Genomic DNA, 22,358 nt, shown 5'->3' on the forward strand with positions numbered 1-22,358 from the left:
AACACCCCTAAATCGGGCATATTTACCGACCATGTCAATGAGGGGCTTAAATGAAATGAATGAAGGGTTTAAGTCTACCTCTTTCCTAAAATACTCCACAAACAAGAATTTTTTACTGACCATCGCAATATGGGGCTCAAATAAAGATATTTGGGAGTAGAATACGAATTTGATATTCAAACCTAGACCTGACCCCTACTTCAAAACACCCCTCAAAGGGTAAACATTTTTCGACCATGCCAATATGTGGCTCAAATGAAAGATATTTAAGGTTAGAAAACGAATTTGATAACCAATTTTGGGACCATGTGTTTGGGGGACGCCTCACCCTGTAAACTCCCCTCAAAACCAATTGCAATAAGGGGTTTAAATGAAAGGAAGAAGTCAAGACCCCAGATCGGTTTAAATGGCAGCTATACCAGGTTATGAACCGATTTAAAAAATATTTGACACAGTTGTTGAAAGAGAAAATAAAAAACGTCATGCAAAATTTCAGCCAAATCAGATATTAATTGCGCCCTCTAGAAGCTCAAGAAGTCAAGTCCCCAGATCTGTATATATATGACAGCTATATCAGGTTATGGACCGATTTGAACCATACTCAGCATAGTTGTTGGAAGTCATAATAAAACACTCATGCAAAATAGTTTGACTTAAGAGTTCATGACGATCAAGAATATGTATACTTTATGGGGTCTTAGACAAACATTTCGAGGAGTTACAAACAGAATGACGAAATTAGTATACCCCCATCCCATGGTGGAGGGTATAAAAATACATGGACAGACAGACAGCCGGACAGGCGGGCAATAGAATAAGGCAGTGATTCTAAGCCTATCGGTATACTTATCAATGGGTCTAGGTTTTCTCCTTTTTAGCATTGCAAACAAATGCACAAAGTTCAGTTCATTCATTTAGCCATATTCTGAGAAGTTGTCATGGAATGACTAGTAGCACTATCATGTCTTTTAGGCTGTCTTTTAGGCCTTCCATAAACGGCTCTCTTGTAAGGTCAACTTTCAGTAGCTTTTATAAGAAGGGCAACTGTTTTCCGCCGCTGGGTAATTTTTTCCGCATTTTTTTCCAATTTAGCAGAAATTTTGCATGTGTTGTTGTGCTACCACTTCTAACAACTGTACTCAGTACGGTCCAAATCAGGATATGACCTGATACAGCTTCCTCTCCCTCACCTCCCCATTTTACTTCTTGAGCCCTTCGAGGCGGTAATACTTGTCCAATTTGGCTGAAACTTTGCAATTAGTGTTGTGTTACCACTTCCAACAACTGTATCAAGTACGGCCCAAATCAGGATATGGCCTGTTATAGCTTCCATATAAACCAATCTTCCGATTTGACTTCTTGAGCCCTTGGAACTTAGCATGTTGTTACTTGTTTTAACTGAATGAAGGTGTTGCTTAAAATATTTGCCAATAATGCAGTAGTATGTCTTTAGTAAAATTCATTTCTGAGTTTTTCTTCCTTTCACAATCATAACAAAGTTAAGAGTTGAAAGAAAATCAGCACAAAATTAAAATTTAAAAAGAAACCTGATGTAAAAGTGTTAGGTATCAGTAAAAAACTTTAATATGAATGAAAGCTGTAAGGACCTACAGCATACAATCCAACCAAACACCTTCCCTTAGTACATCACAACAAGTTTTCCTAGATTTACCTAAAAAAAAAAACTCCCCCCCATCCCAAATATCAGCCATCAACAATCGAGACTTTTGCTATAACGGCAGCGAGCGGCAAGCGTGTTGGTGACGGTACTGCAGTTATTAAAGGACATAAAACATCATTATAAGTTTGCTGCTGTTATGCTGCTAAGCAAAGAATGATATTGCATGGCACGAACAAAAACGCGAATATTATAATTAGAGCATAAAATGAAAAATAACGGCTATGAAGCAGATAACTTACAAATTTTGCAACTTCATCAGTTGGTTGAAATTACTGCAAAGTTCATAGAGGTAGTTTGGGTAGCAGCATCCTGGGATAATGTTATACTTGAGTTCAGAGTGATTTGTTTCCTGTGCAGACAAGGAATATGCTGTGTACCCCAATTGCTTTCTATCCCCTTGCAGTTATCATACACGGTAGGTAGGTATGTGTATGTCAATGTGTAGTATTGTACACGAAAAAAAAATAATTCGTTTAACCATAAAAGAAAGTTTCGCCAAGTAAACTTCTTTTCTGATAAACGTTGGAGTTAGTTTAGTATGAAAGAACATGCTTGTTTGCGTTAAATTCTTGCATGAGTTTGGGACAAATATAAAGTTTTTTTTATTCCCACCACCAAAGAATAGGGGTATATTCATTTTGTTATACCGTTTGTAACACATCGAAATATCCATTTCCGACGCTATAAAGTATATATATTCTTGATCAGCGTAAAAATCTAAGACGATCTAGCCATGTCCGTCCATCTGTCCGTTAAAATCACGCTACAATCTTTAAAAATTGAGATATTGAGCTGAAATTGTGCACACATTCTTTGTGTGTCCATAAGCAGGTTGAGTTCGAAGATGGGCTATATCGACCTATAGCCCACATAGCTGCCATATAAAATGGTCCTATGATGTGGGGTCTTGGGCCCATAAAAGGTGCATTTATTGTCCGATGACGCCAAAATTTAGAACAGTGAGTTGTGTTAGGCCCTTTGAAATATTTCTGCAATTTGGCATAGATCGGTCCAAATTTGGATATAGCTTCTATATAGACCGATATCTTGATTTAAGGTCTTGGGCCATAAAAAGCGCATTTATTGTCCGATTTTTGCCAAAGTATGGGACAGTGATTTATGTTAGGCACTTCGACATCATTCTTCAATTTGGCCATATCGGTTCAGATTTGGATATAGCTGCCATATAGACCGATATCTCGATTTAAGGTTTTGGGCCCATAAAAGGAGGATTTATTGTCCGAATTCGCTGAAATGTGTCACAGTGACTTATGTTAGGCTTTTCGACATCCGTGTTGTATATGGTTCAGATCGGTCTATATTTGGATATGGCTACCAAAACGGCCAATATTTTGTTCTACACAATTAAATTGGTACAAAATGGACCATATTTCGATGAAGCTGCTATGGCATAAATCTAGCCGCTTGAAATTTTGCACAAATACTTCTTATTAGTGTTGGTCAGTTGGGATTGTTAATGTACCATATCGGTCCATGTTTTGGTATAGCTGCCATATAAACCGATATTTGGTCTTGATTTCTTGAGCTTCTAGAGGGCGCAATACTCGTCCGATTTGACTGAAATTTTGCACATGGTGTTTTGGTGTCACTTCCAACAACTTCGCTAAGTTTGGCTCAAATCGGTCCATGGTTTGATATAGCTGCCACAAAACCGATCTTTGGTCTTGACTTCTTGAGCCTCTAGAGGCCGCAATTATTATCCGATTTGCCTGATTTGCGATTTTGTACCACGGATCCTCGTATGACCTTCAACATACGTGTTTATTGTGGTCTGAATCGGTTTATAGCCTCATACAGTTCCTTTATAAATCGATCTCTCTATTTTACTTCTTGAGCCCCCAAAGGGCGCAATTATTATTCGAATCGGCTGACATTTTACCCAGGTCTCCAACATATAATTTAATTGTGGTACCAACCGGACGATGTATTGATATCGCTTTAATAGAAGATCAAAACTTTCTTTTATTCTTTTTTTTTGCCTAAGTAGAGATGCCGGGAAACGAACTCGATAAATGCGATCCATGGTGGAGGGTATATAAGATTTGGCCCGGCCGAACTTAGCACGCTTTTACTTGTTCTTTTTCGTTTGATTGCAAAGGATGCCAAATTCAATTTAGTGTTGAAAAATAATTCAAATTTAATATTTCACCAATCAATATAAGCAGATCTCAGTTGATAATTCAAACTCTTTCAGAGCATATTTGAATTCATTTATTATGCTATAATGCTCAATTTTATTAAAAGCGTTCCATGTTCGCTCTACTTCATTATGGTTATTTATTATGATCTCCTGTATTCGTTATGCTATAAATAAAACTAAAAATTACTTATGGGAGTTGTTGTTTTCGCACATTTAAAAAGCTACGTTTGAATGGATATTTCTTTATGGCATAAATATCACCAAACAATGTATGTGCGTTAGAAATTCTTGTTCTCTAATAATTTTTGTCAGAATTTTGGATTTGGATTAGGGCGAAATTTTAAAAATTTTCACTTTCCAAGTTAACCATCCGCCTTCGACCGAGCTGCTCAATATACTGACTGCTCTCTGCTCCCTTAAAACAAAAAGGGAAAAAAATTGTGTGTGAGTATGTGTCATTGACGAACACACAATTGCAATTATTTGCAAGCCCATGGACCTGCTTTGAATTTCCTGTATACAACAAGTAATGTGCAATAGTGTGAATATTTTTGCCAACCACTGGGCTATACGCTCAAATACTCACTCTTTCTCTCTAGTAGGAGAGGCACAAGAGAATAATTATTGGTCCGGTACACGAATAATCGTTTGCGGCTATCAAAGCAATTTCGCAAGAAAAAAGTTTTTGGTTTTACTACAAAATAAAAGCCCTTTAACCGTAGGCGAAGCTCCTAAAGGGTTAACAATTAAAATAAGTTTGTTACGTTCAATAACGCTGCGTTACTGGCTAACGTAGCGAAGGCCACCGTAGCGCAGAGGTAAGCATGTCCGCCTATGACGCTGTACGCCTGGGTTCAAATCCTGGCAAGACCATCAGGAAAAAATTTCAGCTGTGGTTTTCCACTCCTAATGCTGGCAACATTTGTGAGGTACTATGTAATGTAAAACTTCTCTCCAAAAAGGTGTCGCACTGCGGCACGCCGTTCAGACTAGGCTATAAAAAGGAAGCCCCTTAGCATTGAGCTTAAACATGAATTGGACTGCACTCATTGATGTGTGAGACGTTTGGCCCTGTTCCTTATTGGAATGTTCATGGGCAAAATTTGCATTTGTATTATATGGCTAACGTTTGATTTATTGAAGCAAAACGTTACTGGGTTACAATAAAAGAAAAACTTCGTGATAAAAGTATTTTGTTTGTTCTAAAAAATTCCCAAGCGTTTTAATTTTTTTTTGTTTTTTTGAGTGTATGCTATGAGAGTAATAACGTCAACACAAGGACTTCATTCCGGCTTAGTGAGCATGTAACAGTGATATTGCAGAAAATCTTTACTGCGATTTGTGCAAAAGCTAGAATATAGTGAGATGGGGTTATCAATTTCAGATACAACTTTTTTTGACTATGTGTTAAAATATTTTCGGCATTTGAACGTATTTTTATAAGGTTCTCCAATAAGAAATGTTTATTTGGTGTTCAAAGAAAAATGTAAAGTTTTGATTTGGCGTCCCAACATGTGTGCAAAATGCCATTAAAATCGTCATGTCCGTCCGTCCGTCTATCCATATGTCTGTTGAAACCGCGCTACAGTCATTAACAAGTAAAAAGGCTTTAAGTTTGGATGCCCACCACCTGGGCCAAATTGAAGAAGGATGTTCCAAATTTCAGCAAAATCGTGGCTTTTGTGGGCCTAAGACCCTCAATCGGCGGATCGGTCTATAAGGGGCTATATAAAGATTTAGTCCGATGCAGCACATCTTCGAACTTAACCTGCTTATGGGCAAAAAAGAATCTGTGAAAAGTTTCAGCTCAATATCTCTATTTCTATACCTCCCACCATAGGATGGGTGTATACTACTTTCGTCATTCTGTTTCTAACACCTCGAAATATGCGTCTGAGTCCCCATAAAGTATACAAATTCTTGATCGTCATATCATTTAAAGTCGATCTAGCCATGTCCGTCCGTTTGTCCGTCCTTCTGTCCGTCCGTTTGTCTGTCGAAAGCACGCTAACATTCGAAGGAGTAAAGCTAGTCGGTTGAAATTTGGCACAAGCACAAGTAGTGTAGGCCGGCTAGGATTGTAAATGGTCTATATCGGTCAATGTTTTGATATAGCTGCCATATAAACCCATCTTGGATCATGACTTCTTGAGCCACTAGATAGCACAATTCTTTTCCGATTTTGCTGAAATTTAGCATGAGTTGTTTTTTATGATTTTGAACAACTATGCTAATTATGGTTGAAATCTGACTGACATAGCTGCCATATAAACTGATTTTGGGTCTTGATACCTTTGGCCACTAGAGGGCGCAATTCTATGATTTGACTGATACTTTGCACGTAGTGTTTTGGTATCACTTTCAATAACTACGCCAAGTATTAATCAAATCGGTTCATAATCTGGTATAGCTGTCATATAAACCGATCTTGGATCTTGAAGTCTTGAGCCAATAGAGCGCGCAATTCTTATCCGATTTGGGTGAAATTTTGCATGAGATGTTTTGTTATGACTTCCAATAGCTGTGCTTAATATGGCGGAAATAGGTATACAGGGTGGCTGATGAATATTGCTACAATGATGAATATTGCTACATTTTTTTTTCGGTGTATGGAATACATTTTTCTTTTATTCATGTTAAATTAAATTATTAAATTAATTATTAAATTATTATTAATTAAATTAATTAATTAATTAATTAAATTAATTATTAAATTATTATTATTAAATAGAAAAAAAGTTATTACATTTTTTTTTGGTAGCGGCTTTCAACCTTATATAGCTGCCATATAAACCCATCAGGGATCTTGATTTCTTGAGCGTCTAGAGGGCGCAATTATCATACGATATGGAAGAAATTTTGTACAACGGCTTCTCTCACGACCTTCAACATACGTGTCTAATGTGGTCTAAATCGATCAATAGCTTGATACAGCTCCCATATAAACCTATCTCCCGATTTTGCGTCTTGAGACCCTACAAGGCGCAATTCTTCTCCGAATGAACTGAAATATTACACAATGACTTCTACAATGTTCTGCATTCATTTGTGGTCCGAATCGGACTATAACTTGATATAGCTCCAATAGCATAACAGTTCTAATTCAATATTCTTTGTTTGCCTAAAAAGAGATACCGCGCTTAGAACTTGATAAATGCGATCCATGGTGGAGGGTATATAAGATTGGGCCCGGCCGAACTTAGCACGCTCTTACTTGTTTATGACTTACAACAACAGTGCCAAATTTTATTCAAATTGGTCAATATGTTGATATAGGCCCCCCTAAGACCGATATCCTGATATTACTTCTTGAGACCAAAATAATTCAAATACAAACTCAGTTAATGAAGGTACATTTTTAGCGGAATCAATGATGGTAGGTACCAAAGATTCGGCCCGGCCGAATTAAGCAAGGTTTTACTTGTTAAAGACTTTAGCATGATTTCAACACACAGCCGGAACGACAGACGGGCGGACATGGCTAGATCGTCTTAGATTTTTACGCTGATCAAGAATATATATACTTTATAGGGTCGGAAATGGATATTTCGATGTATTGCAAACGGAATGACATAATGAATATACCGCCATCCTTCGGTGGTGGGTATAAAATAGAGATCTTGAGGTGAAACTTTGCAAAGATTGTGTTTTATCCATAGGCAGAGTAAGTTCGAAGATGGACTATATATTGATATTATCCCCGTATGGACCGATCTGCCGATTTAAAGTCTAAAGCCGCTCGACATCGGCTTTGGGGGAGGCCACTGTAGCGCAGAGGTTTGCTTGTCCGCCTATGACGCTAAACGCCTGGGTTCAAATCCTGGCGAGACCATCAGAAAAAATTTTCAGCGATGGCTTTCTCCTCCTAATGCTGGCAACATTTGTAAGGTAATATGCCATGTAAAACTTCTCTCCAAAGAGGTGTCGCACTGCAACACGCCGTTCGGACTCGACTATAAAAAGGAGGCCCCTTATCATTGAGCTTAAACTTGAATCGGACTGCACTCATTGATAGGTGAGAAGTTTTCCCCTGTTCCTTAGTGGAATGTTCATGGCCAAAAACTGCAATTTTGCCTCTCGACATCACCTCCTTGTTCAATACGGCCCAGGTCGGGTCAGATCTAGATACAGCTGCTATATACACCGATTTCTCGATGTTAGACCCATATAAAACCTTCCTGAATGTCGTGGAGATCGGACAATATTAAGATAAAGGTGGTATGTAAATTTTTAGCAGTATTAAGACGAATGGTCGATCTAACCATAACATCCGTCCGTCCATCCGTCCGTCCATCCGTCCGTCCATCCGTCCGTCCATCCGTCCGTCCATCCGTCCGTCCATCCGTTCATCCGTCCGTCCATCCGTCCGTCCATCCGTCCGTCCATCCGTCCGTCCATCCGTCCGTCCATCCGTCCGTCCATCCGTCCGTCCATCCGTCCGTCCATCCGTCCGTCCATCCGTCCGTCCATCCGTCCGTCCATCCGTCCGTCCATCCGTCCGTCCATCCGTCCGTCCATCCGTCCGTCCATCCGTCCGTCCATCCGTCCGTCCATCCGTCCGTCCATCCGTCCGTCCATCCGTCCGTCCATCCGTCCGTCCATCCGTCCGTCCATCCGTCCGTCCATCCGTCCGTCCATCCGTCCGTCCATCCGTCCGTCCATCCGTCCGTCCATCCGTCCGTCCATCCGTCCGTCCATCCGTCCGTCCATCCGTCCGTCCATCCGTCCGTCCATCCGTCCGTCCATCCGTCCGTCCATCCGTCCGTCCATCCGTCCGTCCGTCCATCCGTCCGTCCATCCGTCCGTCCATCCGTCCGTCCATCCGTCCGTCCATCCGTCCGTCCATCCGTCCGTCCATCCGTCCGTCCATCCGTCCGTCCATCCGTCCGTCCGTCCATCCGTCCGTCCATCCGTCCGTCCATCCGTCCGTCCATCCGTCCGTCCATTCGTCCGTCTATCGAAATCAAGATAGAGATCGAAGCTAGCCGCTTGAAATTTTGCACAGATATTTAATATCTATGTAGGTCTTTGAAGATTGCAAATGGGCCATATCGCTTCAGATTTGGATATAGCTCTCATATTTAACTTCTTGAGCCCTTACAAGCTGCAGTTTTTGATTTGGCTGAAAATTTGCGTGTAGTATTCTGTAAGGACTTTCAACAGCTGTGCCAAATACGTTTCAAATCGGTCTATAACCTGATGTAGCTTCCATATAAACTCGTCTTTCGACCATTCTTGTTCGGTTCTTAGAAACTTAAAACTTTAAATTTTACTTAAAGCCAATACTGGATGTGTACTAGTTGAAAATCTTCAAATTTTACTTTACTTGCTGTTTTCAATTTTAAGTCATAACCATAACATGTTGAACAGGACTTGTTCCAATTTGCAACAACATTGCAAGAGACATCCCACACAGATGCTGAGCATTGCCTTATATTTCTACATGTTAACAAAGTCATTAGAGCATTGCAATTGCCTCAAGGAGGTTTTGCGAAATACCCAATTTGTGTACAATATTGGAAATACTATCAAATACAAGATGAAATTAAAGCTACTCGAGCAAAGCACAAAATCCTGCTTGTAGCTGTTACCATATTTTTCTGGCAAAAGGAAAACCTTTAGGCACAACCGACCAACTTAAAATATTAATAACAACTTGGAGTCCAGAAGGAGAACATGAGCAACATGAACGCATAACGTATGCCTTTGCTGGCTCCATACCACCCCACACTAACCAATTGAGTCCTGAGGCAATATGTGACCAAAAACAGGGGAAGAACATGTATGTTGGCAATAAGCACATGTACACATACAACATTATGGTTAAAATCAATATCTTGTGTTTTTGCTAAATGCAAAAACGTGCCACTAACAGGGAATTATGATGGGGGCATGTTTGTTGCCTGTTCGTTGTAGAAGTCGTTGACGCCACTATCTATTTTTGGTGGTAAAGTTGGCTTTCCTGGTCAAAGTAATTTAATTAGAAAGTTTTGCATCATTAATTTAAAGTTAAAGCATCTATGGGAGCTGCTTAAACATCTGGCACATTAGTTATCCTTTTGGCCTTCATTTGCTTGCACGACATGTGCGGTAAAGTAGTTTTAGATGAAATATCTTCACACAGTCAAGTAAACACATAATCCAACACACAACGACGCTGGCTGGCACAAGGGCTCGAAAATGAACTTACGCCCGAACAGGGACATCAAAAACATGTGCTGTGCTGTCTTTATAACTGTATGTACACATCGTCGTCGTCGTCATCATCATGTATACCTATGTGTATGTTAGAAAGTTGCGCTTTGAAAGTAAGATATATGTGTTCCGCCCTAGTTCTTACAGTGGAGAGCAAACATGATTAAATATCTATGGTGTGTCCAATAAAAAGCAAGCTGTATATTCTATAGAAACAAAAAAAACAGTAAGAAAGGGCAAAAGTCGGGCGGTGCCGACTTTATAATACCCTACACCTACCCAATAAGTACAATGTTGGCCCTATATCCAATTCTGAACCAATTTTGATGGACCTCGGCAAGCAAATACGTTCAAACTGTAAAAGCTACGGTTGACAATTGACAACATTATGGCATATTACCCAAAATCTGACGAACATATATATGGGACCTGTATATAATTCTGAACCGATTTCGAGCAAACTTCTCAGATATTGTGGTAGTCGTCGAGGAGAGCGTTGTGCAAAATTTTGCCAAGATTGGTCAATAAATGCGCTTGCAGTGGCGCTTTAAGCGAAAATCGGGCGATATTTATATATGACAGCTATATCTAAATCTAAGCCGATTTCTATGAAATTCACCAGTAATATTGAGAATCATAAGAAAATCCTTCCTGCAAAATTTCGACAGAATCGGTTAACAAATGAGCACATTTTTGCAATACTTCTCGAAATCGGACGAACATATATATGAGAGCTATATCTAAATCTGAACCGATTTCGAGCAAACTCCTCAGATAATGTGGCAGTCGTCGAAGAAAGCGTTTTTCAAAATTTTGGCAAGATGGATCAATAAATGCGCTTGCTGTGACTCTAGAAGTTGAAATCGGGCGATGTATATATATGAGAGCTATATCTAAATCTGAACCGATTTCAATAAAATTCACCAGTAATATTGAGCGTCAAGAGAAAATCCCTCCTGCCGAATTTCGAGAAAATCGATTAACAATAGACCATTTTATTGCAATATTACTGGAAATCGGACGAACATATATATGGGAGCAATATCTAAATCGGAACCGATTATGACCAATCTCTATGTATATTGTGGTAGTCATCGAGAAAAGCGTTATGCAATATTTTGGCAAGATTGGTCAATAAATGTGCTTGCAGTGGCTCTAGGAGTGAAAATCGGGCGATATATATATATGAGAGCTATATCTAAATCTGGACCGATTTCCTAGAAATAATGTAATGTCGAGAGTCATAAGAAAATTCTTCGTGCCAAATTTCGAGAGAATCGGTTAACAAGTGACCACTTTATTGGATTATTACTGAAAACCGGACGAACAAATATATGGGAGCTTCATCCAGATATGAACCGATTTTTTCCATATTCAATAGGCTTCGTCTCTAGGCCGCAAAACATGCCTGTACCAAATTTGAAGGCGATCGGTTGAAAACTGCGACCTGTACTTTGTACACAAATTAACATGGACAGACGGACAGACGGACATAGCTAAATCGAATCAGAAAGTGATTCTGAGTCGATCGGTATACTTATCAATGGGTCTATCTCTCTTCCTTTTGGGTGTTACAAACAAATTTACCAATTTATAATACCACAGTAGTGGTGTAGGGTATAAAACCAACCAAAATTGTGGCGACTATGGCCCTCAAAGGCCATATCGTATGAAAAATATATATGGAAGCTATACTTAAATTTAATCCGATTTGTTTTCAGAATCAAAAGCGTTCGTTTCTGGACCAAATAAGTGACTTGTGCAAAATTTCATGACAATCGGAAAACAAATGCGACCTGTATGCGACAAACAGACGGACAAGGTTAAATCGAATCAGGAAGCGAATCCAAGCCGAGCGGAATACTTACTAATGGGTCTACCTCGTCTCCTACTGAGCCTTGCAAACAATTGAACAAAGTTATAATACCCTGAACCACAATGGTGGTGTAGGGTATAATAAGTAAAATGGTGGTAAGTTCGGCCGCGCCGATCTTTGTATATCCACCACCATTAATATATTTATTAATCACCTTAGTTTATTATAACTTCACAACCATGTCCATCCGTCTGCCTGTCAGTAAATCTGTCTGTTGAAATCACGCTACAGTCTTTCAAAATAGAGACATTGAGCTGAAACTTTTCACAGTCTCATTTTTTCCATAAGCAGGTTAAGTTCGAAGATGGTTTATACCGGACTATTTTTGAAATAACCCCTAAATAGACCGATCAGCCGATTTAGGGTCTTAGGCCTATAAAAGCCATATCCGAGGTGGTGGATATCCAAATTTCGGCCCGGCCGAACTTAACGCCTATTTACATGTTTTTATTATTATTTATTTTTATACCCTCCACCATAAGATGGGGGGTATACTAATTTCGTCATTCTGTTTGTAACTACTCGAAATATTCGTCTGAGACCCCATAAAGTATATATATTCTTGATCGTCGCGACATTTTATGTCGATCTAGCCATGTCCGTCCGTCCGTCCGTCCGTCCGTCCGTCTGTCTGTCGAAAGCACGCTAACTTCCGAAGGAGTAAAGCTAACCGCTTGAAATTTTGCACAAATACTTCTTATTAGCGTAGGTCAGTTGGTATTGTAAATGGGCCATATCGGTCCATGTTTTGATATAGCTGCCATATAAACCGATCTTGGGTCTAGACTTCTTGAGCCTCTAGAGTGCGCAATTCTTATCCGATTGGAATGAAATTTTGCACGACGTGTTTTCTTATGATATCCAACAACTGTGCCAAGTATGGTTGAAATCGGTCCATAACCTGATATAGCTGCTATATAAACCGATCTTGGGTCTTGATTTCTTGAGCCTCTCGAGTGCGCAATTCTTATCCGATTGGAATGAAATTTTGCACGACGTGTTTTGTTATTATATCCAACAACTGTGCCAAGTATGGTTCAAATCGGTGCATAACCTGATATAGCTGCCATATAAACCGATCTTGGGTCTTGACTTCTTGAGCCTCTAGAGGCCGCAATTCTTATCCGATTGGAATGGAATTTCGCACGACATGTTTTGTTATGATAGCCAACTGTGCCAAGTATGGTTTAAATCGGTTCATAGCCTGATATAGCTGCCATATAAACCGATCTTGGGTCTTGACTTCTTGAGCCTCTAGAGAGCACAATTCTTATCCGATTTGAATGAGTTTTTGCACGAAGTATTTCGCCATGATATCCAACAACTGAGTCAAGTATGATTGAAATCGGTCTAAAACCTGATATAGCTGTCATATAAACAGATCTGGAGATTTGACTTCTTGAGCTTCTAGAGGGCGCAATTCCTATCCGATTTGGCTGAAATTTTGCATGACGTATTTTATTTTTACTTTCAACAATTTTGTCAAATAAGGTTCAAATCGGTTCATAACCTGATATAGCTGCCATATAAACCGATCTGGGATCTTGACTTCTTGACCCCTAGAGGTCGCAATTATTATCCGATATGCCTGAAATTTTGTACGACGGATCCTCTCATGACCATCAACAAACGTGTTTATTATGTTCTGAATCGGTCTCTAGCCCGATACAGATTCCATATAAATCGTTCTCCCTATTTTACTTCGTGAGCCCCAATGGGCGCAATTCTTATACGAATAGGCTGAAATTTTACACGAGTCTCCAACATATAATTTAATTGTGGTCCGAACCGGACCATATCTTGATATCGTTTTAATAGCAGAGCAACTCTTTTCTTATATCTATTTGCGCCTAAGAAGAGATGCCGGGAAAACAACTCGACAAATGCGTTCCATGGTGGAGGGTATATAAGATTCGGCCCGGCCGAACTTAGCACGCTTTTACTTCTTTTTTTTTCAAAAGGCGGCTTAGGCAATGCGTAGTCCACACTGCCTGGAACATCGGATATTGTATCAAGGATTTGACAGTCTCCGTAGCCGCTACACGATCAAGGAGAAAACTCACTTGGCCTCACGGCATTTGGTCGCTTCAATTTGTGTTGCCACAGCCAGTGCATGAGATGGTGTCGTCCTCGGCGCGGCTGTGATGAACAAACAAGTCATCCTTTGGATCCGGTTGATTATTGAACAGTAGGTGGACTTTTGAAGCGCCGTCCACCAGACCACAACACCATATAGCATTATAGGTGTGACAAATGCAGTATATACCCAATGCATGACAGGCGGTCTAGGCCCCAACTTTTGCTAATGGCTCTCTTGCAAGAGTATAGAGCAAGAGTTGCCTTGGATTTGAAGTTCAATTTCCTGTCCAGAAAATACTCAAATATTTTGCGTGGACTATTTCAGTGGATTTGCCTTTACTATATGCATGCTGCTGCCGCGACAGGTGATTTCCAGAAATCTTTGCCCTAAGATATGTTTTTATCAACCTCCCAAAAGTCTTGAGCATAAAGGAGGAGAGACTAATATAACGAAAATCTTTAGCCTTCGTATGATAAAATTTTCCTGCTTTCGGAATGAAAATTACCTTCGCGTTTCTCCATCCCACAGGTATATATGTCCCGAGCCAAGGAACTAGTCTATCAGACACAGCTTGTAATTCAACCGGTGATATATAATCAGGGCCTGGCGACTTAAAGAAGTCGAAACTTCTTATCGTCCAAAGGATTTTCCGCTCATAGATTTTCGGTCGACTCAGAACGTCATATACATCAGGAATATACATATGTTGTTTAAACTTCAAGGCGTCACAAACAGGGTGAAAAATTTGGTGTTCCCAGTTACTTAGGTGAAGTTTATAAAATACACTTTTCGGGTAGTCCGTAACCCGAAAGTAGAAAAAAACGGTTAATTGATCAGGCAATAAAGATTGTACACAGAAACTCTCATTCAATTTTTTGTGACACTGTGTACTAAAATTGTGTTAAATCTTATTGAAAACAAGCAAACAGACTGCGAAAAAGAGAAACATTTTGAAATCCTTGTTCGAATGTGGTCTTTAAGGGGAGATTCACAAACAAAAAGACAATGACTTAAATAATGAACATGAAATATTGAGGGAAAGTTTTTCATTTAGTAAATTTTTTTAGCGTTGTTTTTTGTAAATTCCAAATATTTTATTCCATTTACTGGAATTTTCATGTTTGTTTTTTCTCCAAGCATAAGCTTGAATGAAAATGTCATTAGTAAAGACTTTGTGTAATATTTTGGGGGAAAATACAGAATTTCAATTCAAAACTTGAATTTTTTGCAATTAAAATTGAATAACAAATTGAAAATTTGTATGAGGGGAAGAAAACTTACATTCATATGTGTTCGCATATCATAGATAAAAAGACATTATTAAAATAAGGCGAACAAAGAGGGCTACATGTAATTAAGTCTCCTTAATATCATAATTAAACATACGGTGGTTCATATACATATGCGTACTCTTCCCCGGAGTACTTGCACAAAATTTAATTCTCTTTATTTTTTGCAAACTTTACATTTAATCCAAAACAAAACCAGATTTGCCTTAGGCAAGAAGATTAAAGTTTTCGAGAGTTTTGCTTAGGTTTGTTTGTTTCTTTTTGCTACTTGTATTGAAGTTATAACTGTAGATATATCTTCCTTTTTTTGCACAGGAGGCCAAGACAGAATGTATGATTCGAAGCAGAAGCCAAGTTCTCTTTAAGCAGTTCTGACACAAGTGTTTTCTACTCAATTCTAAAATGTCTTTCTCCATTTGGATGTTTCTTCGAAAAAGTATGCATCTCTTATGATCAGTTCTGTTCATATGTGTGATACTTATTATTAGCAATATTTGCCTAAATTAGTATAGGTTAACATAGGTACTAATTTAATTTCTTTACAGTTTCAGTTGGGCAATATGCAGTCCATTATAGCAATAAAACAAACCCTCTTATCGTTATGAAACGCAAACTCCACACATTGTTAAACAACGCACTCTACGATCTCGACTATCAGATAGCTTTACGGGTCCTACTAAAGATAAAAATATTATTTTTTATAACCACCACCGTAGGATAGGTGGTATATTCATTTAGTCATTCCGTTTGCAACACATCGAAATATCCATTTCCGACCCTATAAAGTATATATATTCTTGATCAGCGTAAAAATCTAAACCGATCTAGCCATGTCCGTCCGTCTGCTCTTCTATCTGTTGAAATCACGCTACAGTCTTTAAGAAGTAAAAAGGCATTAAGTACGGCCGGGTCGAACTTTGGATACCCACCACCTCGGGTATATATGTAAACCCCATTTCGCCATAATCCTGTGAAAATTGGATAGCTTAAGCACCCAAATTCGGCACGGACATCAAGTGGTCTAATATAAATGTCACTATTAAATTTTGTAAAACAAAATATCGGTCTTTTTGACAGATATATCCAATTATAAACCGATCTGATCCACATTAAGATCGGATATTGTGAGGATAAGAAAAACTCACTGTTTCAAATTGCAGCGAAATCGGGTAATAAATAAAGCTTTTATAGGCTTAAGTCCCCTTATGGGCATATCGGTCTATATGGCAGCTATATCTAAATACATTCCCATCAGAACCATATTAAGGTGGTATGTTGGGAGGTCTTAACCTACTCACTGTTTCCAATTTCAGCGAAATCGGGTAATAAATAAAGCTTTTGTTGGCTTCAGACCCCTTATCGACAGATCGGTCTATATGGCAGCTATATCTAAATAGAGTCCGATCAGAACCATATTTACGTCAGATCTCGGGAGGCTTAAAATAACCCACTGTTGCAAATTTCTGTGAAATCGGGTAATAAATAAAGCTTTTATGGGCTTCAGACCTTTTATCGGAAGGTCGGACTATATGTTAGCTATATCTTAATATAGTCCGATCTGAACCTTATTTGGGTCAGTTGTCAAAAAGCCTTAAACTACTAACTGTATTAAATTTCAGCAAAATCGGATGAAAAGTAAAGTTTTTATGGGCATTAGACCCTTTATCGGAAAATCGGTCTATATAGCAGCAATATCTAAATATGGTCCGATTTGGCCCGTTCCAGAACTTAAACAGCGTGCAGCAAAAGGACGCATCTGTGCCAAATTTCAGCTCAATATTTCAAATTTTCAAGGCTGTAGAGTGATTACAATAGACGGACGGACAGACGGATAGACGGACAGACACACGGACATTGTTAAATCGTCTTAGAATTTTACGACGTTCCAAAATGTTTATACTTTGTAAGATCGGAAGTTGATATTTCGATGTGTTGCAAACGGAATGACTAAATGAATATACCCTCTATCCAAAGGTGGTTGGTATAAAAATAGAGACATTGAGCTGAAGTTTTGCACAGATTCTTTTTTTTTTGTCCATAAGCAGGTTAAGTTCGAAGATGGGCTAAGTCGAACTATATCTTGATATATCCCCCTTATAGACCGATCCACCGATTAAGGGGCCTTAGGCCCATAAAATCCACAATTATTATCCGATTTTGCTGAAATTTGTGACAGTGAGTTGTGTTAGGCCTTTCGACATCCTTCGTCAATTTGGCTCAGATCGGTCTAGATTTAGATATAGCTGCCATATAGACCGATCGGCCGATTTTGGGTCTTAGGCTCATAAAAGCCACATTTATTATCCGATTTTGATGAAATTTGGGGCAGTGAGTTGTATTAGGCCCTTCGGCATTTTTTTTCAATTTGGCCAAGATCGGTCCAGATTTGGATATAGCTGCCAGATAGACCGATCCGCCGATTTAGGGTCTCAGGCCCATAAAAGTCAAATTTATTGTCTGATTTTGCTGAAATTTGGAACAGTGAGTTGTATTAGTCCACTCAACATCTATTTTGAATTTGACATAGATCGCTCCAGATTTGGATGTAGCTGTCATTTAGACCGATCTATCGATTTAAGGTTTTGTGCCCATAAAAGGCGCACTTATTGGTACAGTGCTGGGACGATGTCGCCGAAATTTGGGACAGTGAGTTGTGTTAGGACCTTCTATATTCTTCTTCATTTTGGCTTAGATCGGTCCAAATTTGAATATAGCTGCCATATAGACCGATCTCTAAATTTAAGGTTTTGGGCCAATAAAAGTGACATTTATTGTCCGATGTCGCCGAAATTTGGGACTTCGACATTTTTTCTTCAATTTGGCTTAAACCAGTCCAGATTTGGATATAGCTGCCATATAGACCGATATCTCGATTTAAAGTCTTGGCCGCATAAAAGGCGCATTTATAATACTATTTTACTAAAATGTGACACAGTGACTTATGTTAGGCTTTTCGACATCCATGTCGTATATGGTTCAGATCGGTTTATTTTTAGATATAGCTACTAAAAAGATCTATTTTTTGTATTACACAATTGAACGCTGACTTGTTCTTAGTATTTGGTCCAAATCGGAATATATTTCCATATAGCTGCTATGTGCATAAGGTATGCATTTTTCACCGAATTGTGACGAAAAGGGTTTTAAATATATATCCGAGGTGGTGGGTATCCAAAGTTCGGCCCTGCCGAACTTAATGCCTTTTTACTTGTTACATGTTTAAATTAAACGCCACATCAACATCGAAAACACCATAAAGTTTAAAAATTTAAAAATGTTTTACTTACTTATTTTTTTTATTAATAATCACATTTCAACATGGTAACCTGCAAATAAAACCAAATACATATCTTTTAATAAACACGCTCGTTTGGATATGGCAAAAAACAAACCAATCATTACTATTGGACCATTATATTAATAAATTTCTGCTCAAGTCAAATAAATGTGGTCACATTAAGGTCACATATCTACGCATTTTTTTCTTAGTTCATTACCAGAAAAAAAATATATTACGTGAAAAACACACATAATTCAAAGTACCACACCCATAAAAATCGCATATTTTCTTCCGTAAAAGCAAAAAAAATGTTCACTCCCGCCATTGTGAAAATAGCCACAGCAAATACTGTTCAGTTTTTTAACAAACCTTTGTATATTTGAAATGACATGTAGAGGCGAAAATTGCCAAAAGGGAACACCGACTTGTCAAGAGTGATTGTAGTCATTATTGGTTTTATTTTCAGTGAGCTTTTAATGGCAAAGTAAGGAAAATGTCATGGAAAATTTTAAATTTATGTGAAAACGGATAGAATTGGCAGACCTTTAAATAAACTTAGTATAAATGTTCCAAATTGTACAATTTTAAACCGTATGAGGGAAGAATAAATGTGTTATTATTCTCTTTTTCATTGGATAGGGACTATGTTAGTATACCCTCGATAAATACGTTCTGCTGGGGGATTGTGCGGGATGGGGAGGGGACCCCTCAGACATCAAGGTATGCATTTTCATGTCAGATTTTTACTCTACTTTTAAACACCTTTCATTTGATACCCATATTGCGCAATGCGGTAAAAGTGTCCTGTTGGTAGCTGTTTTTGGCGGATCATGTCCGTTCGGGTGGGTTTTGGGCTAGGGCGACCCCAAAATTTTATACCAATTTCTTGTTTTTGGGGTATATATAAGGTGGCATACAAAATTTCACATAAATCGGTGCACCCATATCTTAAATATGGCGTTTTTCAAAATGGTGGTAAGAGGGACGGTCCGCTTATTTAATGGCGCTTAAGATTGCCGAAGATTTTCATAGAAATCGGTTCAAATCGGTCCAGACTCCGCCATAGTAGAATGTAGCTTGGTTTTTTTATTGGTTGGACTGAGACCTTTCAAATGACATTATATCGACAAAATTTTTCCATGTAAACAAATTCACTGAGATCATTTTTTTTATACCCACCACCGAAGGATGGGGGTATATTCATTTTGTCATTCCGTTTGCAACACATCGAAATATCCATTTCCGACTCTATAAAGTATATATATATTCTTGATCAGCGTTAGGACGATCTAGCCATGTCCGTCAGTCTATCCGTCCATGTCCTGTCCGTCTGTCTGTCGAAATCACGCTACAGTCTTCAAAAATAGAGATATTCAGCTAAAACTTTGCACTGATTCTTTTTTGTCCATAAGCAGCCTAAGTTCGAAGATGGGCTATATTGGACTATAACTTGATATAGCCCCCATATAGGCCGATCCGCCGATTTAGGGTCTTAGGCCCTTAAAAACCACATTTATTTTCCGATTTTGCTGAAATTTGGGACAGTGAGTTGTGTTAGGTCCTTCGACATCCTTCGTCAATTTGGCAAGGATCGGTCCAGATTTGGATTTAGCTGCCATATAGACCGATCCTCCGATTTGTTACAGTGAGTTGTGTTAGTCCCTTCGACTTCCACCGTCAGATCAGTCCAGGTTTGGATATAGCTGCCATATAGACCGATCTTGCGAATTAGGGTCTCAGGCCCATAAAAGCCACATTTATTATCCGATTTCACTGAAATTTGGGACAGTAAGTTGTGTTAGGCCCTTCGATATCCTTCGCCAATTTGGCCCAGATCGATACAGATTTAGATATAGCTGCCATATAGACCGATCCTCCGATTTAGGGTTTGGTCCATAATAGCCACATTTATTATCCAATTTCACTGAAATTTGGGACAGTGAGTTGTGTTAGGCCCCTTGACATCCTTCGTCAATTTGGCACAGATCGGTACAGATTTAGATATAGCTGCCATATAGACCGATCCTCCGATTTGTTACAGTGAGTTGTGTTAGTCCCTTCGACTTACACCGTCAGATCAGTCCAGGTTTGGATATAGCTGCCATATAGACCGATCTTGCGAATTAGGGTCTCAGGCCCATAAAAGCCACATTTACTATCCGATTTCACTGAAATTTGGGACAGTAAGTTGTGTTAGGCCCTTCGATATCCTTCGCCAATTTGGCCCAGATCGATACAAATTTAGATATAGCTGCCATATAGACCGATCCTCCGATTTAGGGTTTGGTCCATAATAGCCACATTTATTATCCAATTTCACTGAAATTTGGGACAGTGAGTTGTGTTAGGCCTCTTGACATCCTTCGTTAATTTGACTCATATCGGTCCAGATTTGGATATAGCTGCCATATAGCCCGATCCTGCGAATTAGGGTCTTAGGCCCATAAAAGCCACATTTATTATCCGATTTCATTGAAATTTGGAACAGTGAGTTATGTTAGGCCCTTCGACAGCCTTCGTTAATTTGACTCATATCGGTCCAGATTTGGATATAGCTGCCATATAGCCCGATCCTGCGAATTAGGGTCTTTGGCCCAAAAAAGGCGCATTTATTATCCGATTTCACTGAAATTTGGGACAGTAAGTTGTGTTAGGCCCTTCGATATCCTTCGTCAATTTGTCTCAGATCGGTCCAGATTTGGATATAGCTGCCATATAGACCGATCCTCCCATTTAGGGTCTTAGGCTCAAAAAAGACACATTTAGAGGCCGATGTCGCCGAAATTTGTAACAGCGAGTTAAGTTAAGCCCCTTAACATACTTCTGCATTATGGCACAGATCGGTTCAGATTTGGATATAGCTGCCATATAGACCGATCTCTCGGTTTTAGGTTTTGGGGCCATAAAAAGCGCATTTATTGTCCGATGTCGCCGCAATTGGGGACTGTTATAGAAATGACGAAAACAAACACACACAACAACAACAACAAACTTGTACAACTTTAATTTTCTAAACCCGACCACTGTTTCAAGCGGAGATCATTGTAATGGAAGTCGCGGAATGGCTAATATATAATGTCATAACGAAAATTGACATAAATGTATTCTCATAAAGCCACACAGCTTTTAAATCTCTGTACCTCTCTTTTCTAAATTCAACGACAACAACTGGCTGTCGCAGAACTCCCAACGATGAGCAATTAATAAGTAATAATAAGTAAAAACGCATTAAGTTCAATTCGGATATCCACCACCATAGATATATTTATTAAAATTCTACTATATCCATATTGTGTCGATCGGGATGATATTTGGTTCCAGTACCGAAGAGCCTTTTAAAATTTATAGATTCAAATTCCAGAGATATCGTAGTCCAACTCACTATTTTCAAAATTTCAAGTCAATATCAAGTCAATTTTTGAAGGTTTTAGCGTGATTACAACTGATGGACTGCCAGACGGACAGACAACACGGACATCGTTAAATCGTCTTAGAGTCTTACGAGGATCAAATGGAATGCTTAAATGAATATACGCCCTATCCTATGGTGGTGGGTATAAAAATGCACCTGTACTGTTTGCCAGCCTATAGAGTATACCAGTGAAGAGTAAACAAACTTGCAAGACTAGGAACCCCTTTACACATTCCAAGTGAACTGGAATCTGTGGGCATATAGCTAGTCTCATCAAACCAATGTAAACGGGTAACAGAAAGACACAAATTGCGGGTTGTGAACACTTCAAATCTAAACTTGAAGATGCTAGAACAGAGAACTCAAGCATTGTTTCCGTTAAGA

The 22,358-nt window shown here is 38.9% G+C and overlaps 1 long non-coding RNA gene across 1 annotated transcript in view; it reads right to left on the reverse strand.

Moving 5' to 3' along the window:
- LOC106081913 (uncharacterized) overlaps positions 1–22,358 on the reverse strand; it is a 128,799-nt gene that overhangs the window by 20,723 nt on the left and 85,718 nt on the right. The window contains exon 3 of the long non-coding RNA XR_001220425.2: positions 18,570–18,608. This is a non-coding gene — a long non-coding RNA (uncharacterized LOC106081913). The remainder of the gene's footprint in view (positions 1–18,569; positions 18,609–22,358) is intronic.

The sequence above is a fragment of the Stomoxys calcitrans genome, chromosome 3, assembly GCF_963082655.1.
Source record: "Stomoxys calcitrans chromosome 3, idStoCalc2.1, whole genome shotgun sequence".
In the NCBI taxonomy this organism is placed as follows: domain Eukaryota; kingdom Metazoa; phylum Arthropoda; class Insecta; order Diptera; family Muscidae; genus Stomoxys; species Stomoxys calcitrans.